At 39.0% G+C, this 19477-nt stretch overlaps 1 protein-coding gene across 1 annotated transcript in view; it reads right to left on the bottom strand.

The window, feature by feature from the left end:
- Positions 1 to 19477, bottom strand: part of LOC122808441 (scavenger receptor cysteine-rich type 1 protein M130-like) — a gene marked incomplete in the record, with an annotated part of 758816 nt that overhangs the window by 299244 nt on the left and 440095 nt on the right.

The following is a 19477-nucleotide window of genomic DNA, read 5'->3' as shown; positions in this document are numbered from 1 at the left end:
GGGACCACTAGATTGGCTTCCCTTTTTTGGAGGATAGCATCTTGGTTCTGTTAGGGATTGCATGATCCATGCACTCGTGTAAGTGCTTATAAAGTGCATTTGTATAGGATTCAGCAGTCGTATCTCTATTGTCCGTCAGTATGGGTGTTGTGAAGTTTGCCACTTCTGTCTTAAGAAGCATGAAGTTGGCTCTGGAGAAATTTTTTACAATGGTTTCCCTAATGGGGGGGGGGGGGCTGGGATGTGGATGTCTAGGGTTATTTGCTTGGGGTCGGAACTGACCAACAAGGAATTGACCTCTGGTGTGGAACATCAGTTGCCCATGTTGATAATGCTCAGGTCTAGGATATAGCTGCCCCTGGTGGGCCTGTGGATAAGTTAATCAAAGGCATTGGAATTTATGAATTCCAAGCTGAGCAAAAGAGTTGGTATATGAGTAGTTTTCCCAGTTAATTGTGGGGTAGTTGAAATCGCCCATTATTAGGGTGTTAGGTTGTACCCTAATATTTTCCAGTGTATCAAGAAATGAGGAGTGGGAATCCTGGGGCATGGTGGGGGATCTGTAGCAAGCTACAATTTGCACTGCAGTCTTGCCCAGAGTTAGTTGCACTTGGATAATCTCAGATGCATTATGCTGAGCAACTAGCCTGGAGGTGTGGATATCCTTAATAAATATGGACACACCTCCGCCTTTAGTGCTTTGGTCCAAGTTAGGTTGCCAAAAAGTGTGGTATGAATTATGCCTGGTAATGCAGGGGTGCTCTCTGGAGCCTTGAACCAAGTCTCTGTCACTGCACAGATGTCGATGTTCTCCATTTTAAGGAATGCCTCAAGTGAGTGCATTTTGAGGTTTAGACTTCTAGCATTGAGTAGCATTACCCTCAGATTTTGCTTGCTTGTACCTGTTATGGTGGTGAATTTGTCATTTGAATCTTGCCTAAAAAGGCACTATAGCCGGTCTGTTGGAGAGCTGTCGGTCTTCTGCGCTGTCGACGAAGTCAGGTAGAACCGGTGTGGAACATCAGTTGCCCATGTTGATAATGCTCAGGTCTAGGATATAGCTGCCCCTGGTGGGCCTGTGGATAAGTTAATCAAAGGCATTGGAATTTATGAATTCCAGAAAACGCTGAGCAAAAGAGTTGGTATATGAGTAGTTTTCCCAGTTAATTGTGGGGTAGTTGAAATCGCCCATTATTAGGGTGTTAGGTTGTACCCTAATATTTTCCAGTGTATCAAGAAATGAGGAGTGGGAATCCTGGGGCATGGTGGGGGATCTGTAGCAAGCTACAATTTGCACTGCAGTCTTGCCCAGAGTTAGTTGCACTTGGATAATCTCAGATGCATTATGCTGAGCAACTAGCCTGGAGGTGTGGATATCCTTAATAAATATGGACACACCTCCGCCTTTAGTGCTTTGGTCCAAGTTAGGTTGCCAAAAAGTGTGGTATGAATTATGCCTGGTAATGCAGGGGTGCTCTCTGGAGCCTTGAACCAAGTCTCTGTCACTGCACAGATGTCGATGTTCTCCATTTTAAGGAATGCCTCGAGTGAGTGCATTTTGAGGTTTAGACTTCTAGCATTGAGTAGCATTACCCTCAGATTTTGCTTGCTTGTACCTGTTATGGTGGTGAATTTGTCATTTGAATCTTGCCTAAAAAAGGCACTATAGGGGTGGCAAGAGCCTTAGCCAGTATCTGGAATCCCAAGGGCGACAGGTGCAGGCCATCTCTGGCAAAGCATCGTGGTTTGTCGATCATGTCATCCTAGGCAGACAGATACTGGATCCCCTTAGAATGACACCAGAAGCTTAGCCAATTGTTGAAGTCAATCATTTTGTCCTTGTACTGTGGTATCATTCTGGGTGATGGCAGGATGCTACTCAGGGCTAGGGTCATACCTGCCTGGGCTACAAGATCAGAAAGCTCCTCCATATCTCTTTTCATGTAGTCCAGGGAAGGACGTCTCAGGTCATTCACACTAACATGGACAATGACAGAGTCATATTTGTACTTGCTGTGGAGTGACCTGAGTGCATGAGTTATGTGGTGAATCCTGGCACCTGACAGGCAGCTGACAGTGATTTTCTCCTTGTTTAGCCTGGTGAGTGGAACATCAGTGTGCCTGACTATAGAGTCATCTATGACTAGAGTGTTAGGTACGTTTTTGTGCCTTATGGGCTGTGGTTGAGTGGCACACTGAGTTTGTGGGCTATGTGTCATTTGGGTTGTGTTGGGGGGGGTGGAGGTTGCTTGCGTTTCTGCTTTGGAGATCCCTGTTGCTTGAGTAGATTTTTTTTGAGAGCCTCCATGAATGTAGGTGTGTGTTTTGTGTTTCTATGTGTGTGTTTTGGTGGTGTAGGCTTTGAGGGACTAAGTAATGAGCGTGGTGTGGTGCAAGTGTTTACCTTCTCCTCTTGACTGTCTAGTCCAGTCTTGTGTGAAGAGAGCTTTGCTTCCAGTTTGGTTATATAAGAACATGTCTCACAGGTTGTAGTGTTGGGTGGTAGGAGGAGAGGGTTGTCTGTGTACATGAGGCAATTGCTGCATTGCCCCAAGATGCCCAGATTCATCAGATAGACAGGAGAAAACACTGGGAGCTGACCCTTAGACATGCATGGATAGATGCTTATTTATTAAGTACTAAAAACTGTTTTCCTCTAGACAAGTGAGGAAAGTTGAGTACTGTAGTATTTGTAGCTTATTTAGTGCTTACAATGAGTTCTGAACAAGTGCTGAGCTCAAAGAAACAGATTTGAGTGCTGAAACTAGAAAACTGGCTAGTTCTAAGAAACAACATTAAGCTAGAAGGTTTCCCTCCAACACAGAAAGGCTTGGGGGCTCAGAAGCTTACAAACAGTCTTGGATACAGCAAATCTGTATCTGGACTAGACAACTTATAGGAAAGCCAGGAAACAAGCTTAGAATTTTTTTTTTTTGTAAAGTGGAAAGGGGAAAGGAGGAGTAGAAGCTAACTTTGTTGGCCTTCTCAAATGTTCTCATTGGAATAGATAGAATGAGGTAATGACACTAGACTGGGAGGAGTGTCCCAGATCAAATTTACAGTAAGGGTGGGCAACTGCAAAGCCACCAAGTATAAAAACAGGATACCAAGACGGAGAGAGTGTAGGAAACAAAAATCAGAACAAACAAACCCAACCAGATGCTTAACCACTGGAAAAATATGGAACTCCCTCCCCAACAACCTCATGCTTATAACTTCACTAGTTCAATTCAAAAAGAGTCTAAAACTCCATTATAAGTCACATTGGCTTTGTCCTTGCACAAACCCAGACTAGCTCTTTGCAGTAAACCAAGCCCATACTAGTTCTTAGTATTATCCAATCCCAAAATGAACAATCTAGAGAGGGGATATCTAACCCCAAAAGAACAATGTATGTTAGCCAAACTCTAAGCTATAATTTGTCCTAATGACTTTGCTAGCATGTTATTAATGTACAGTATAATGAACTGTAGTATTCTGCATTTGCTAGAGCATGGTAGTTTATGATAGTATGTAAATTGCTTTTTTCTTTTTCATTTTTGTTCATCTTAAACTCTATTTTGTAACTATCTGTCATTGTAACTCTGTTGGAGCTTTTCTCCCCGGGCCTCCGCTGAAAATGGACATGTATCCAGTCGGACTATCCCGGTCAACAAATGTAAAATAAATAAATAAATAAAATTAACAACTGTAGAAAATTCTGCTTAATACCTCACACACAGTGAGTAAAATAAAAGTGCTATAAATAACTCAGAAAGAAGCAAAAAACAGGATACTTAATGTTATATATCTCAGATTCGTTAGCATTTTCAAGGAAGTTTTTGATATCACCCCCCTCCTATTTTTATATATTGTTCTAATAACTCTAATAACTCTACATTTAAACTTATGGTCAGTGTTTTCTGCTATGTGCTTAGCTAGTGCATTTGTATGTATATTTCTCCTAATCTCAAATTTGTGTTCTATTACATGATCCTTTAACTTCCTAGTACTTTTGCCTACATAAAATGACGAACATTTATTGCATGTAGCCAAATAGACTATAAACGTGGTATTACAGTTTGCATAACAGCTAAATTCAAATACCCTCTTAGTATTTGGGTGAATAAATGTAATATCTGTAATCACATCATCACAACAGCTACAGTTACAACAAGGGTATGTGCCCTTCTTGTTGGTCATTATACTAGCATTACTTCCATTCAACTTAAAATCTTTGAAACATAACCTTTGTCTTAATTTTTTTTTCATTTCTGTATGCAAAACATGTTTTTTCAGTAACAATTTGTTTCAGTTCTGGCATAGATAACAAAATGTTCCAATTTTTTCGCACAACTTACTCAACCTCATTCGTTTTAGTATTATATGATGTAACATACCTAGTTTTATGCTCCTCAGTTGTATGATTATTTATTGTAGAGGTAGCTTCACTAAAGTAAGGTGCCATAGCACCAGACCTCCTTTCCTTTACTTCTCTAATCATAGAGTCAATGACATCTCTATCATACCCCCTCTCAATAAACTCTTGTTCCATATGCTCCATCTGTTCATTGCACATATGCTCCTTAGTATTTAACATACTCACACGACATAGCTGACTCTTAACTATGCCTTTAAATGTGTGAGGGGCATGCATACTATGCCTATGCATGTATCTATTTGCATGTACCAGTTTTCTATGTACACTAGTATTTAGTTCACCATTTTCCAAAGATATATCAATATCTAGAAATGCTATACTAGTGTCAGAGATACATGATTTAAAACTTAGGAAATTGGTAGTTCCTTCTAATAATAATACAAATTTCTGGAACTCATCTGTTGTTCCCTTCCACAAAAGAAAGTAGTCATCTATGAACCTCTTATAAAACAGTAATTTAGAGTTACAAAAACCAGCCTCTGTATAAATATATTTGCTTTCCCACTGGTATAAAACCAGGTTTGCATACACATTAGCCATTGAGGTGCCCATGGCTACCCCAGAAAGTTGTAAGTATGTTTTTCCATTGAAAAGAAAAATATTATTAGTCAAGATGACATCAATCAATTCACATACAGTAGCTGTTTTCCATGCTGATAAGTCAGGATTGTCAACCAAAAATTCACGAATGCATTCTATCCCAAAATTATTTGGGATAACAGTAAACAATTAGTTTATGTCAAGTGTTGCCATAAAAAATGTTCATCCTTATTTTAATTCTATTTTTCCAAGCAAATAGCTCTTTCAAAAAATCACCTGAGTCTTTGACTACACTTTCACATTTGATTATATACTTGCTCAACAAATCTTGCACATACATGGACAAAGGTTCAGGTACCCAACCCCTCCCCGAGACAATGGGTCTCGGGGGGGGGGTTGTAAGTGATTTGTGTATTTTAGGCAAACCATATATGGCAGGCAGCACTGGACAAGAAACAGTGAAAAAAGTGAATTCTTTCAAAGTAGTATCATTCTGTAGTTGTAATTCATAAATCATCATATTAACATTAGAAACATATTTCGTTACTTCACTATAGTCCATTTGTCTAAAAGTTCTCTCATCACTTAGAAATTCTTCCATTAAACCTATAGAATGATCTTTGTCAAACAAAACGACAGCACCTCCTTTATCTGCTTGTTTAATTATTATTTCAGCATTATTCTCTAAGGCCAGTAGGGCATTACGCTCCTCCATGCTTAGGTTATAAAAGTTATGCTCATTTGTTTGCTTGAAAATGCTTCTAAGCTCAGTTTCACAAAGCTCTTGAAAAGCTGATAAAATTGGACAATTATATGGAATGAATGTACTCCTCCTTTTACAGATATTACTGCCATACATTTCTGAATTTTTGAAAAACAGTTTCAGGCTAAGGTTATGGACAAACAATTTTAAATCAGTATTAGCATTAACTACATTGCCTCTATGACTTGGTATAAATTGTAAACCTTTTTTTATAACCATAATGTCCATTGTAGACAAACTGTAACTAGATAAATTCACTGCATTTGATTTTTCACTCATTTCTGACGTACCATTTTGTTTCTGGTAGCTGGGCTCTCGTTTTTCCTCTTGGTCCATCTGGTTGCTGCTTTGACCTGTCTCGATGTCGATTGAGTTTCCTGATTTATTTTTGCTGGCAGTTTTATTACAACTGGCTTGAATTGTTTTAAAAAAGAAGAAGAAGAGCCGGCTGAAGAATTGTGGCCCATCATTCAATGCTTGCACATCCAACACATTCAGTCATCTCCGTTTCATCCCTGTTACTTCCTGCTAGGCTCTGATTGGTTACTTCCCCCACAGAGACACTGACAATCAACGATCCACTTAGAGCCCGCCCATGGCTCCCATCAGTGTCCACTGCCATAACTACAGGCCAAGATGAATTCATACTTTGAAAAGTGTCAAGTTTATCCAACTTTCCATTTATATGACTTTCTTGAACATTCTTTTCCTTGGGCCATGCAAATATATGGCCTAGCTTATAGTCATTAACATCTTTAATTAACGTGTGTGTGTGTGTGTGTGTGTGTGTGTGTGTGTGTGTGTGTGTGTGTGTGTGTGTGTGTGTGTGTGTGTGTGTGTGTGTGTGTGTGGGGGGGGGTATATATCAATTGTTTTCTAGGAGAAGTGTTATTAATTGATAATTGATTAGTTGTGTTGCTCTGTTGGTTGGCTGTACAATATGACTTTTAACATTTTGTACTTAAATGAAATGAAATGTTTTTAGTTTGTAAGCACTGTGGAAGGGGAATCCCGAAAGCTTTTCTGATTATCGTTTTAATAAAAGTTTGAACATCACTGTGCTCTTTTTCTCTTTTGTTTGTACTGGATTTTACAGAAGCACAGTTTACAGCAGTGATATGCTTTGTTTTTGCAGTGTTCTAATTGCTCACATGATAACCACTTGCAGAAGAATGTTTGTTTGTGTATTTGAGCTCATGTAGGACTGATAGCAGAAGTGCTACCAGGCAGGTGGCAGTGACTTCATGAGACTCAAGAAGATGGTGCTTGAGTAGTTCACAGCTCAAAGGACTTGTGAATTAATATTACACTTACTTGGTTTTGCATAACAATCTATTGGTCTATGAATCCCTCTCCTTGTTTGATGCAAGAAAAGTCTGAATTATGCAGTTTGTTAAATTTTAATGAGCAGCCTGTTAGGAATGAACACTTGAACTTCCTTTCATTGACTGATAACTTGTTAATAACTCATTAACTTGTAAATGGAACAGTTTGAAATTATACGTCTTTTGTCAAGGGAGTCATATTGCAGCCTTCATAAATTACAATAGGATTTGTAAAATATCACCATTCTCAGTAATTCTTCCAGCCACAGGTTTGTTTACTTTTAACTAGCAGGCACACTAAAACAAATAACTCAGTTTTTGAAGGTTAGAATAAAATTGGGAGTATTGTGGGTTAATACGTGGATCTGAAGCAATGAAATCATTCTAAAGTTAGTGATAATATATCATGCAACTGTTGAACAAATTTTATTTACACATCCTTCCATGTTTTGTAAAATGAACAATTTTTACCTATGTGGCAGTTGTTTTTACTTTTTTTCTAATTAAGCTGTTCAGTGCACTGTAGGAATAATACACTCCAGGCTATGTTGTACAACTGTATTTTTTTCCTTTGCTAACAGAATTTCTCGCCATTTGCATTTTAATTCTACTTTCTTCTTGTTTTAATTAAAGTCATGTCTTTCAGCTTTTCCCAGTTAGGGGTCGCCACAGCAGAAATCCGGTCAGTTAATGATTGGCAGTGGATTTTTACGGTGCCGAGTTGCCAACCCAACGCCCAACCTTCAAAGAAGGCACACCCATTCGCGCACACACCTACCTGCATGTCTTTATACGTTACTCAACCATGGGGAGGACATGCAGACTCCACACAGAAGGCTCTCCAGCCAAGAATCGAATGGGAGAACCTCTTGCTGTGAGGCGACAATGCTAACCACTGCACCACAGCGGCCATACTTTCTTCTTGTTGTAATTATGATTGTAATACTACATTTTACTGTAAACATGGAACTTTTCTCCCCAGGCCTCTGCTGAAAAGGGGTTGTCATGTGCAGTCAAATTGTCCTTGTAAACAAAAGTAAAATAAATAAATAAAATAAATTAAGTACAAGTGTATCTTTCCTTGGGTGACACAGGATCACTATCTGGTTAAGTGACTTGCTAGGAGTCACATGGTAGACTAACAAACAATGGGGGAAATCAAATACACAGCTACAGGATGAAGCTCATTAGCAGCTTAGAACTTTTTCCCCTACACTACACTTCCACACAATGCATAGTCTTTTAATGTAACTTCTCAAGTGAATAAAGAAACATAAAAATAAGGATTTCTAATAAAAGAACACATTGTAAAACTATGGATTATGTAGTAATCATGGTTATAAACCGTATCACACAGTAAAAAGATTAATATCCACAGCCAGAAAAATATTCCAGCTGCCTCCTCCCCCTACTGGAACACAAATTATATCATAAACATAATCGTTAGAACTACAAACACTGGTGACACAAAGCCAGACGGATAAATCGTTTAATAGTAAGCGCTTTCGCAGAAATAATAAAACCGCTTCATCAGACTACATTTGAATGTTAAAAAACACTTTGAAAGAACCAAAAAGAAACACTTGAAACTTAGAACACCCAGCTCAAAAGTTCATCAAATAAACCAAATTCGGACAAGTAGAATTAGCGCTTTCAATCACTTTTTAATACTATGATCTTCTTCAGAAACAAAAAATACAATGCCCACCCTTCCTTTTATATTAAAATAATTACCCAAAACAGGAAATGACATATTAATTGATGTTAGAATAATTAAATAACTTTTTGTATATATATATATATATATATATATATATATATATATATATATATATATATATATAAACTGATGTGTTAAAAAATCATGTATACAATCACCATGTACTTATTCATGAATATAACGCCATTATTTTCTAATGCTAAAATGAAATATTTCTAACCTATCTATACAATAAAAAACATTTTAAACTAATAACTTCATTTAAGCCTGGGGCTCTATCTGCACCCAATAACAATTGCCAAAAAGCTTCTTTGCATTCTAATATGTTGTTTAAATCACCAGCAAATAATGCTTTTTCTACATTGTCCAAAATAAAAAATTCAAACTTCTTAAATTCGTTGCATATCATAGCATGCCTTGATAGTGCATTCATTCTGTCTTTCTTCTTTATTGCCAAACAGTGCTCATATATCCTACGATTAAGACTTCTCTTGGTTTTGCCAATGTAATAATTTCCACATGTTAAACAGGTAGCCACATAAACTACATACTCGCTGTTACAATTGTAGTATTTTTTAGCCCAAAATGAATCCTTAGAATATCCTATTGTTGCAGAGAATGAGTTACTAATGAACCTACACTGTTTGCAATTGTTACAGCTAAACATACCTTTTTTATTAGTGCACAGACGAATAGAACTACCCGCCTTCTCTTTTCCTGATTTTAGCATGTACTTAATGTTAATAATTCTTTTGTAGATGAATCTGGGTACCAATCCTAATGTGTCTACTAGTTCTTTGTTACCCATTATTATTCTCCAATTGTTTTCTATTACATTTTTGATGTACCACATTTCACTAACTATTGGTATAGGAAATGAAATTCTGTATTCATTCACCTCTCTCCTTAAGTCACCCAAACTGCTTTGGCACACTGTACCTACCATAACATCCTTAGAATGTAAAATAGGCTTAGCCACACCGAATGTTACACTAAAGCATTTAAATAAGGCATTCAAATAAACTTTTAACCAATCAAAACTATATCAAACAAATGACATCACACTACTCACACTTATGCATTTAAAATAACAATGTTACAATAAAATAAACACAAGTATAAATATATAGACATAGTAGACATTCGTTAAAAACTAAATATTAATGGCTTATATGTTTTAATATGCTTATACATATATCAAGCATATCTATTAAAAGCTTGTGTATATATTATTATATAAAATATTATGTAAAAAAGGTAATAGCTAAAAACCTGAATGTTCAATGTTTAAGGGCCCTACTCTTCAAAAATGGTTTAAATGACATCTTTATAAACCGTATCACACAGTAAAAAGATTAATATCTGCAGCCAGAAACATATTCCATCTGCCTTCTCCCCCTACTGGAACACAAATTATATCATAAACATAGTTTCTGCCCTTACTCTCAGCTGCAAACTCCAAATAGGCCCTAAATTTAAAATATAACCATGGAACGTATCATCATGGAACTCATAAACAAAGACATTGGTAACCTCCAAACTCTGGATCCCACCCAGTTTGGGTTTGTGAAAGGCAGATCATGCCTCCTGAACCTGATCGACTTCTTTGAGGCAGTCAGTTCACACAGCCTATCTTGACCTCGCCAAGGCTTTCGACACTATCCCCCATTCTGGAATTATAGCTAAACTCACCAAACTAGGTATAAATCCTTACGTCACAAGATGGGTTGCCAACTGGCTCACTGACAGAACCCAAACTGTAAAAGTTGCAGACTCCAAATCTGACCTCAAACCAGTGACAAGTGGAGTACCACAGGATTCAGTCCTGGGACCTCTCCTGTTTGGTATCTGCTTCTCTGAAGTACAGGCTAACACAGAAGGCCTCTGGCTAATGAAGTCTGCAGATGACAGCAAACTAGGAGCCATAGTCAAGTCCCCAAATGATGCGGACATCCTACAGAAGGGCCTCGCTGAGACAGATGCCTGGTGTCAGAGCCATGGCCTCAAGCTCAATGCCAAAAAGTGCAGTGTTATCCCCTTTGGTAAAAACTCTGTACCCATGAACTACCACATAGGCAGCAATCTACTTAACATCGAATGTGTGATGAGACCTTGGAACCCAGGTGGACAGTAGTCTCTCCTTTGATAACCACATTGCCACAGTAGTCAGGAAGTCCTTCTATGTGGCACACCTCATCATAAAAGGGTTCTCATCCAGGAAAAAAAGAGGTCATTGTTCCCCTCTACTCGACACTCATTAGACCCATTATAGAGTACAACGCCCCTTTTGGAATGTACCACGCAAGACATCTGCGCAGCTGGAAGGGCCACAGAAGTACCTCACAAAGAGGATTACTGGCCTCAAACAAATGCCCTACACTGACCATCTCAAAAAACTCCAGCTTTATTCCGTAGCATATCGCCTACTCAGAGGTGATCGCTGCCTAACATATAAAGCTATGTCAAACCCAGAGCTGTTGGACATGCTACACCTAAAGAAATCCCAATCCCTCCGAGCTACATGCTCTAGGGACCTAAACCTTGTCACCACAATAAACAGGACATGCTGGAGGGATAGATTCCTGTCCCAGAGACATCCCATACTCTGGAACAGGCTACCCATCTATGCCAAGCAAAGTTCTTCATTAGCACTCTTCAAGAAAAATCTTGATGAGTGGATGGGAAATAGGAAATCTACCCCGGGGATCACTTCTGTGTCTCTGCTCAACAGTGGCACAGGAAAATAACTTTCTTGGGTGGTGTAAGTCAGGGAACCTTGTTGGCTAGGCTTACATAGGCCCTTGGGCCGATAGCCTAGTGCCTACCTATGAACCTATAACCAAATAATAACTAATAAAATATTTGAATACTATCACCATGTTTATCATACTTTTTTTACATACAAAAACGCATTAGGATAATTGAATAGTGTACATAGATTTGATTACAGTTGTTTCTTTAGTGGCAGATGAACAGGACCCATATACTATTACATCACCATTCAGGAAAGTTGTTCTTCTTTTCTGACAATTGCAATAATTCAAACTTAAGTTACCACAAAGTCCTCTGTTTGTGTATGAAGTGTTAGGATATCATCATTCTTTCCAGTAGAACTTACTACTTACTGTCTGATCGTGTTTTGATACAATCTGTTTGCAGTACAATTGGGATAGTTCTTTTCCTGCCACACAGAAGAAATAGAACTTACAGCTAAAACCAACATATATAAGAATTGTTTCCACTATGAGTGAATGAAACTGAATACACCAAGGACTGGAGTCCCCAAACTGCACTCGCCGAAAAAACAGCTGAAAAATCACTTTTTTAAGTGTATTTTTGCAGGGAGCACCCACACCCAAATGTATATATACAACTTCATGGTCACACCAACTCAAAGAAGGGGGAAATTCCCCCCAAAAGGGCATCACTGCTGGCAAAACATACAAACAGTGATTTCCTATGGAGAATCTCTGCTCGGCAGCAGGCTAAACTTTGGCCAAGTGAAGCTCAAGAGTTCAAACTTCATCCTCTTGCAGGGTAACCATAAGAGGTTTTAATATAAAAAAATCCCCAAAATTTTGGAGTCTAGTTACACATTATTGTTTATATGAGTGATGGGAAAAATGTTTCTCTCATCCTGTAGTCAGAGACTGTGTCTCTAAAATGCAGTGATATTATGAATGCCATACCTAACTGTTATTTCAATGACATTCAGTGATCAGCATTTTGTTTCTTACCTAAGAGGAAAGCTGGAAAATGAATTAAATGCAATAATAATGTTTATAGAAAAATTTAACAAAAATGTGAGGATGTATGTTTACTTAAGAAGAGGCCTACAAACAGTTTTCAGATACATTGAAGGTATATAAAAGCTTAGATCTGTGTTAAAAAGACACATCAAAAACTGGGCTTTCTTTATCGAAACAAAACATTTATAACAAAGCAAAAGTAACCCCCTCACATTCATACCTTCTACCCAGCCTATTGTATAGCTCACAAATTCTCACTAATCTTAACTCCCCTCTCCTAGCAAAACTAGAATCCACATACAACAAGGTTGCTAGATTTGCTACACACCAGACTTTCAAATGACATCATTGTCTTTCACTAAGATATTTAGACTGGCTAGAACTACCCCACCTGCTCCTTCTCTCTCAACTACAGATAATTCACTCAATTCTATACCTGCAATCCTTCTGCCCTAGCCTATCTCCTCTCATCTCTCAATACTCCCCCACTAGGTCCCTACGTAGCTCTGATCAAATCCTGTGGCAAATATTTTATTTATTTTATTTTTATTTATTGTAGTTGGTTTACCAGGATAGTCCATTGGGCCATAATGAACCCGTTTTCAATGGAGTCCTGGGGAGAAAAGCTCCAAAAAATACATTTTTATACTTACAACATACATTCTTACATACAAACAAAGTTTAACAATAGGTACAACAGGTAAAAAATAAAGCAATATCAAGTAGTACAGCAAGTGTACATTTAAATACATTGCAGGAAAATGAATTAACTATTTAGCATGAACTTATCCCTTTATGCAGAGTAGTTAGGAGAACAAGTTACTAGAAAGGAAGAGGAGGTACAATGACTTGGAGAAGTGGGGGAAGAGGAGGGATATGGAGTCAATTATTTATATGGACTTGTCTGGTTGATTAAAGATGTGAGCAGAGCTGGAGTAGGTGAAGAGTGGTTATGTAGGGTGGGAGCAGGAGCATTCCCAATGTGATGTCAGGTGTGTATGAAGGGATTTTTTGAAAGCAGTGTGATTCGAGGTGGTGCGGATGAGTGGGGGAAGGGAGTTCCAGAGGTGAGCTAGGTTGAAGGATAGAAGGTTTTTGCCTGGAGGATGTGTAGGTTTATGTACTTTGAGTAGGTTTTGATTGTTTGATCTTAATACTCTATTGGGTAGGTGCATGTTAAAAGCAGAAGATAGGGAAGGACAGAGGGAGGGATTAAGGATAAGCTTGTGGGCTAGAGTTAGTTGTGTGTAAGTAAGTTGATTAGGAAGCTCTAGCCATTTTAGTTTCTGGAGGGAAACACAGTGGTGGGTAGAAGACTTATGGCTAGTGGCGAATTTTGCAATTTTATTGTAACAAGAGGAAAGTTGTTTTTTGAGAGAGGATTTAATGTTAGTTAGGAGTGGGGCACCATAGAGAAGGGAGGGGATAAGGAAGGATGTAGCGAGTGTTGTTCTAGTGGCAGAGGTGAGGTATGCATTTTGTCTATAAAGCATACCAAGTTTTTGATGGGTCTTTTTGATGTTTTTTTGTAGGTGAGAGGTAAATTTAAGTTGGTTGTCAACTTGTACCCCTAGTAGTCTGGTGTGTGACAGCAATGCTAGGGGTGAGTTATTTTGGCTAATGATTGAAAATGTATTCATATTGAGAGAAGTAGCTTTAGAGGGAGTAAAGATCATAAGTTTGGTCTTGGAGGCATTAAGGGCAAGATGTTTTTTTAACATCCATTGCTCTGTTGTGGAGAAAGCATCCTGAGTTAGTTTTTGAAGTGTAGTGATGGAGGTGGCTGAGCAGATGATTGTTGAATCATCTGCATATTGGATGATGTTTGAGAAAGGGAGTGATTTGTGAAAGTCATTTATAAATATGTTGAAGAGAACAGGATCGAGAATGGAGCCTTGTGGAACACCTGTGGGGGTACTAAGAAATGAGGAGGTAGTTTTTTTCCATTTTACTGCTTGATTTCGGTTGGATAGGTAACTAGAGAACCAATTCAAGGAGGAAGAAGAAAGGTTAAGTTCAGAGAGCTTAGTAATGAGTAGGCTATGTGAGATGGTATTGAAGGCTTTGGAGAGGTCTAGCAGCAATGTAGAAACAATTAAGCCAGAATCACGAGCTCTATTTACTGTTTCTAGGAAGGAAAGGAGGGCAGTCATTGTGCTGTGGTTGGGTCTGAAGCCATGTTGTGTGGGAGATATAAGGTGGTTGTCTAGGAGATGAGGAAAAAGTTGAAGTTGAACACATTTTTCTAGGATTTTTGAAATAGGGGACAGGATGGCTATGGGACGAAAGTTAGTGGCATTGTTGTTGTTGCCCCCTTTGTGGAGTGGAATAATATAAGCCTGTTTCCAGATTTGGGGAACTGTGCATTCTTTTAGGGAATGGTTGATTAGGATGCTAATGGGATATGCAAGTGTTTCAGCAGCTATACTGAGAAAGTAGGAAGGTATGTTATCAGGGGCGTTGGTACCAGGTTTCAGTTTGAGAAGGAGTTTCTTTATAGTAGATGTTGGTACGGGAGAAAAAGAGAGGGGAGTGGGGTTGGGAGAGGGAGAGTTGGAGGGTGGAGGTGTTTGGGGTAAAGGTTGGGTAGCAGAAGAGGTGGAGGAGTTAGAGGAAGGGAAGCAGGGAGTGGAATTTTGGAAGGATAGAGTGTGAGTGGGGGGAGTGGAATTTGGGAAGGATAATGAGTGAGTGGGGGGGGGTGGGATGCTTGAGGGTATGGTGGAGTTGGAGAAAGAGGAGGTCAGTTTGGCAATAGAGTCAATAAAAAATGAGTTAAATTGGGTGGCTAGGTCTAGTTCCGAGGCTTTTGGGTCTGGGGTGGGAGTATCTGGACTATTAGGGTGAAGGAGACTAGAGATCCCTTTCCAGAATTTTTGAGCGTTGTTTTTATTTTGGTTTTGGAGTGTAGAAAAATAGCTTCGTCTATCAGAAGTGATGAGTTTCTTTACTTTATTTCGAAGCATTTTATATTCAAGTATGAGCAGATTTGTCTTAGTTTTTTGGTAGCGTGCCCAGACTTTATCTCTTTGTCTCATAATGGCAAGAGTATGTTTGGATAGCCAGTGGGCTGACTTTGTTTTTATTCTCTTAGTCCTTAGGGGAGCTTGAGAGTCGAGTAATTGCAAGAATGTTGTATTAAAGTGTGACACTGCCATGTCTAGGGGTAATGTTTTTAGGCAATTCCAATTAATTGTTTGTAAGGAATTTATGAAGATAGTTGGGTTGAATTTTTTGTGGTCTCGGATAGTTATATAGTTGTGGGTTTGTTGAAGGATAGTGGGTAGTCGGTTAGTGAAAGTGGGTAGATGATCACTAAGAGAGTCTGGAAGGGTGCCACTGTTGGGGAAATAGTGAGGATGTGAGACAAGGATCCAATCCAGTATACTTCCACTGGAGAGGTTTTTTGCGGGGCGAGTTACTGAATTGATTAGTTGAGAGAAGTTGTAAAGGTTAATATTTATGGAGTTTGTTGGGGATTGTATACAGGTCCAATTGATGTTTACATCTCCTAGGATTATGGTTTCATTATTAATGTTTCTAGAGATCCAGGAGAGGATAAGTTCAAGAGTGGAGATATTATCACCTGGGGGTATATAAAGGGATGCTAAACAAATGTGTTTGTGATCGTTGATTTGTAGTAGAGTAAGGAGAAGTTCAGCATTGTTAAAGTGTGGAGTAGGTTTATTGTAGGGAGTGACTGCTAGGGAGGATGAATATATGAGGGCTACCCCACCTCCCTTTTTGAGAGGTCTGTCTTTCCTGATGATGGAGTAGTTTGGGGGAATAATCTCAGAGTCATTTATATGAGGTTTTAACCAGGTTTCAGAAATAGACAGGATATCAGGTTTATTGTGTATGAGCCATGCGTGGAGGTTTGGGACTTTATTTACTATACTTTGGGAATTTAAGGAAGTAAATAATAGGGATTTATTTGTGGTTGTTACAGGGGATGGACCAGGGTTTGGGTGGATATCGCCAGAAATGAGAGTATTAATACACTGTTGAATGAAGCTGTTTGTATGAGCAGATAGTAAAGTAAGGAGTTTGTCTTCTGTTGTGTATTGGAGGGATTTGCAAGTAGTTATAGAGATGGGGAGTGTATTGTAGGAGAGAGGTTTGTGTTGGAAAAGAAAGAGAATGTTAGAAGGGTACAGATAGGGGGAAATAATCGAGTACGATTGTGAGAGAGGTGTGTCCTGATAATTGGTTATATGAAAGTGTTGGGAATGTAGGAATAAAGTGGGTTGGGAGAGGTGGTTGCAGTAGAATGACGAGAAAAGGAAGAAGAGAGAAAGGGAGATGAGACAAAGTTTTGGAAACATGATAGGAAGGAGATAAGATAATAGTTGTGAGTAGAGCTAGTTGGTGTATAGAGGATATGTAAGTATTGAGGAGTAGGTAGATTTCCTATGTTGTAGGAAGTATGTGGAGGAGTATAGTCAGTATGGGGGGCTGTGGTGTGGTTGTGGGGGAAAGGAGTGGTATGGTCAGGAAAGATGATTAATGTTTGTATGAGGTGTATTGGAGGGCTGATTTCGGCGGGAAAAAAAGGAGGGTGTGTCTAGCTGTGTGCCAGTGATTGGAGTAGAGTAGCAGAGGGTGTGGTATATACCAAAAGTAGCAGAGGGTGTGATATATAAACCTAAGACCAAAATAGGATATAACCTCTATAGCTACAATCCCACCATATCTTGGAACAAACTGCCATTAGAAATCTGGTACCTTACACATCCAAATCAGTTCAAAACAGCCACCAAAGAATACCTAAAAACTCACTGGTCCTGCCTCTGCACTCATCCTCCTTAAACCACCTCACTTTCTTCAAAGACAGTTCTCTATCTATCCTCTACTTGACCCCTACTCTACTTTACACTAATTGTAAGATCTCTTTATGCCTCCTCTTGTCGGTTATAACTCAAAATTTCAATCTTATCAGTAATAACCTCCACATAGTTTCTCTTTACATGTCCATCTCTAATTTCCTCTTCCAATTCATATATTATGGAAATAACTACAGAAATTTATAATCTTTGTTTTTATTAAAATGTATTTTTATTGTATAATGCTTCTATTCATTACTTATCTAATACCTCTGTATAACTATACATACAGTCTATGCATGCACTGTAAAATACTAAACCTTTGTAATGACTTGTTTTACTGTGTAGCTTTTCTCCCTGGGCCTCCTCTGAAAAAGGGCTACTTAGCTCAGTCGGACCATCCCGGTCAACAAATGTAAAATAAAATAAAATATAATAAATACAAATAAAAATGATATATTTTAAATTTTTGTGAGCATTATCAGCTGAAATATGCCACCACTAACAAAAAGGACCACTAAGGAATGTTAATGTTTGAGTATTTTTTCAGTAAAAAGTAGCTAATCTACTAATATGAAATGCAATGTAACCCTGGTAAAGAATTTTTTCAGTGTGAAATATTATCATACTGTACTCAGCACAGCTCTGAACAATGTTCTCTAGTACACATTTACAGATATTACAGTATTACTGTAAGTAAGCCCGGGCCATTAGGCATCAGTGTATTTTTAGGGGGTCACTTAGAAGCATTCTCTGTTAAAGTGATTTGTTTATGCTTATACAATGTGCAAGGTGAAACTTAAAATGCAGCCAGCATTACAAAATAGGGCTCATTAACAGCTTCCTTAACAGTATAGCATGTGTGTGTGTGTGTGTGTGTGTGTGTGTGTGTGTGTGTGTGTGTGTGTGTGTGTGTGTGTGTGTGTGTGTTTACTTGTGGAATAGGCTGCCATGGAATGTAGAAATAATTCAATTCTACCATAAATTTGCAAATGCACTGTCACTATATTATCTAAGAGTCAGAGAAAACAGAATTTTTTGTATGCTTTTCATCCCCATACCTGCCAATTATCATACCTCATCAGTCAAACTTAAGCCCATTCATTTTTCTATACTGAGTATCCCCAGCAGGGAGGCAATAGATGTTCAAAGAGGCCATCATCCAGCCATGAGGGTTTTTCCTGTCCAGGTCATCCAAGAACCATTAGCCTTTTCTGGACCCAACACCCCCCCAGTGGAACATTTGGACTGTGGCTAAAGGGATGGGCAGGAAATGATTACTATCACCAGGTATCTTCTCCTTGCTCAACCCCAACTGCCAGCACTTCTCCCAGTCCACCACCATGGCTAAGCCCCAAAGCCCCTAGTAATGCAAATGGCCAGAGCATTTCTATTTTAGCTCTAAACCCTCTCCCAGTAACTAAGGCAAGCTCAGAGCTCTAAACCCTCTCCCAGTAACTAAGGTAAGCTCAGAGCTCTAAACCCTCTCCCAGTAACTAAGGTAAGCTCAGAGCTCTAAACCCTCTCCCAGTAACTAAGGTAAGCTCAGAGCTCTAAACCCTCTCCCAGTAACTAAGGCAAGCTCAGAGCTCTAAACCCTCTCCCAGTAACTAAGGTAAGCTCAGAGCTCTAAACCCTCTCCCAGTAACTAAGGTAAGCTCAGAGCTCTAAACCCTCTCCCAGTAACTAAGGCAAGCTCAGAGCTCTAAACCCTCTCCCAGTAACTAAGGTAAGCTCAGAGCTCTAAACCCTCTCCCAGTAACTAAGGTAAGCTCAGAGCTCTAAACCCTCTCCCAGTAACTAAGGTAAGCTCAGCGCTCTAAACCCTCTCCCAGTAACTAAGGTAAGCTCAGAGCTCTAAACCCTCTCCCAGTAACTAAGGTAAGCTCAGAGCTCTAAACCCTCTCCCAGTAACTAAGGCAAGCTCAGAGCTCTAAACCCTCTCCCAGTAACTAAGGCAAGCTCAGAGCTCTAAACCCTCTCCCAGTAACTAAGGTAAGCTCAGAGCTCTAAACCCTCTCCCAGTAACTAAGGCAAGCTCAGAGCTCTAAACCCTCTCCCAGTAACTAAGGCAAGCTCAGAGCTCTAAACCCTCTCCCAGTAACTAAGGTAAGCTCACATCTGTGCATACATGTTC

The sequence above is a fragment of the Protopterus annectens genome, chromosome 8.part0, assembly GCF_019279795.1.
Source record: "Protopterus annectens isolate FY-2018-M chromosome 8.part0, PAN1.0, whole genome shotgun sequence".
In the NCBI taxonomy this organism is placed as follows: Eukaryota; Metazoa; Chordata; order Ceratodontiformes; family Protopteridae; genus Protopterus; species Protopterus annectens.
The sequence above is the reverse complement of the archived record's forward strand: the minus strand, read 5'-3'. Positions and strand labels throughout refer to the sequence as shown.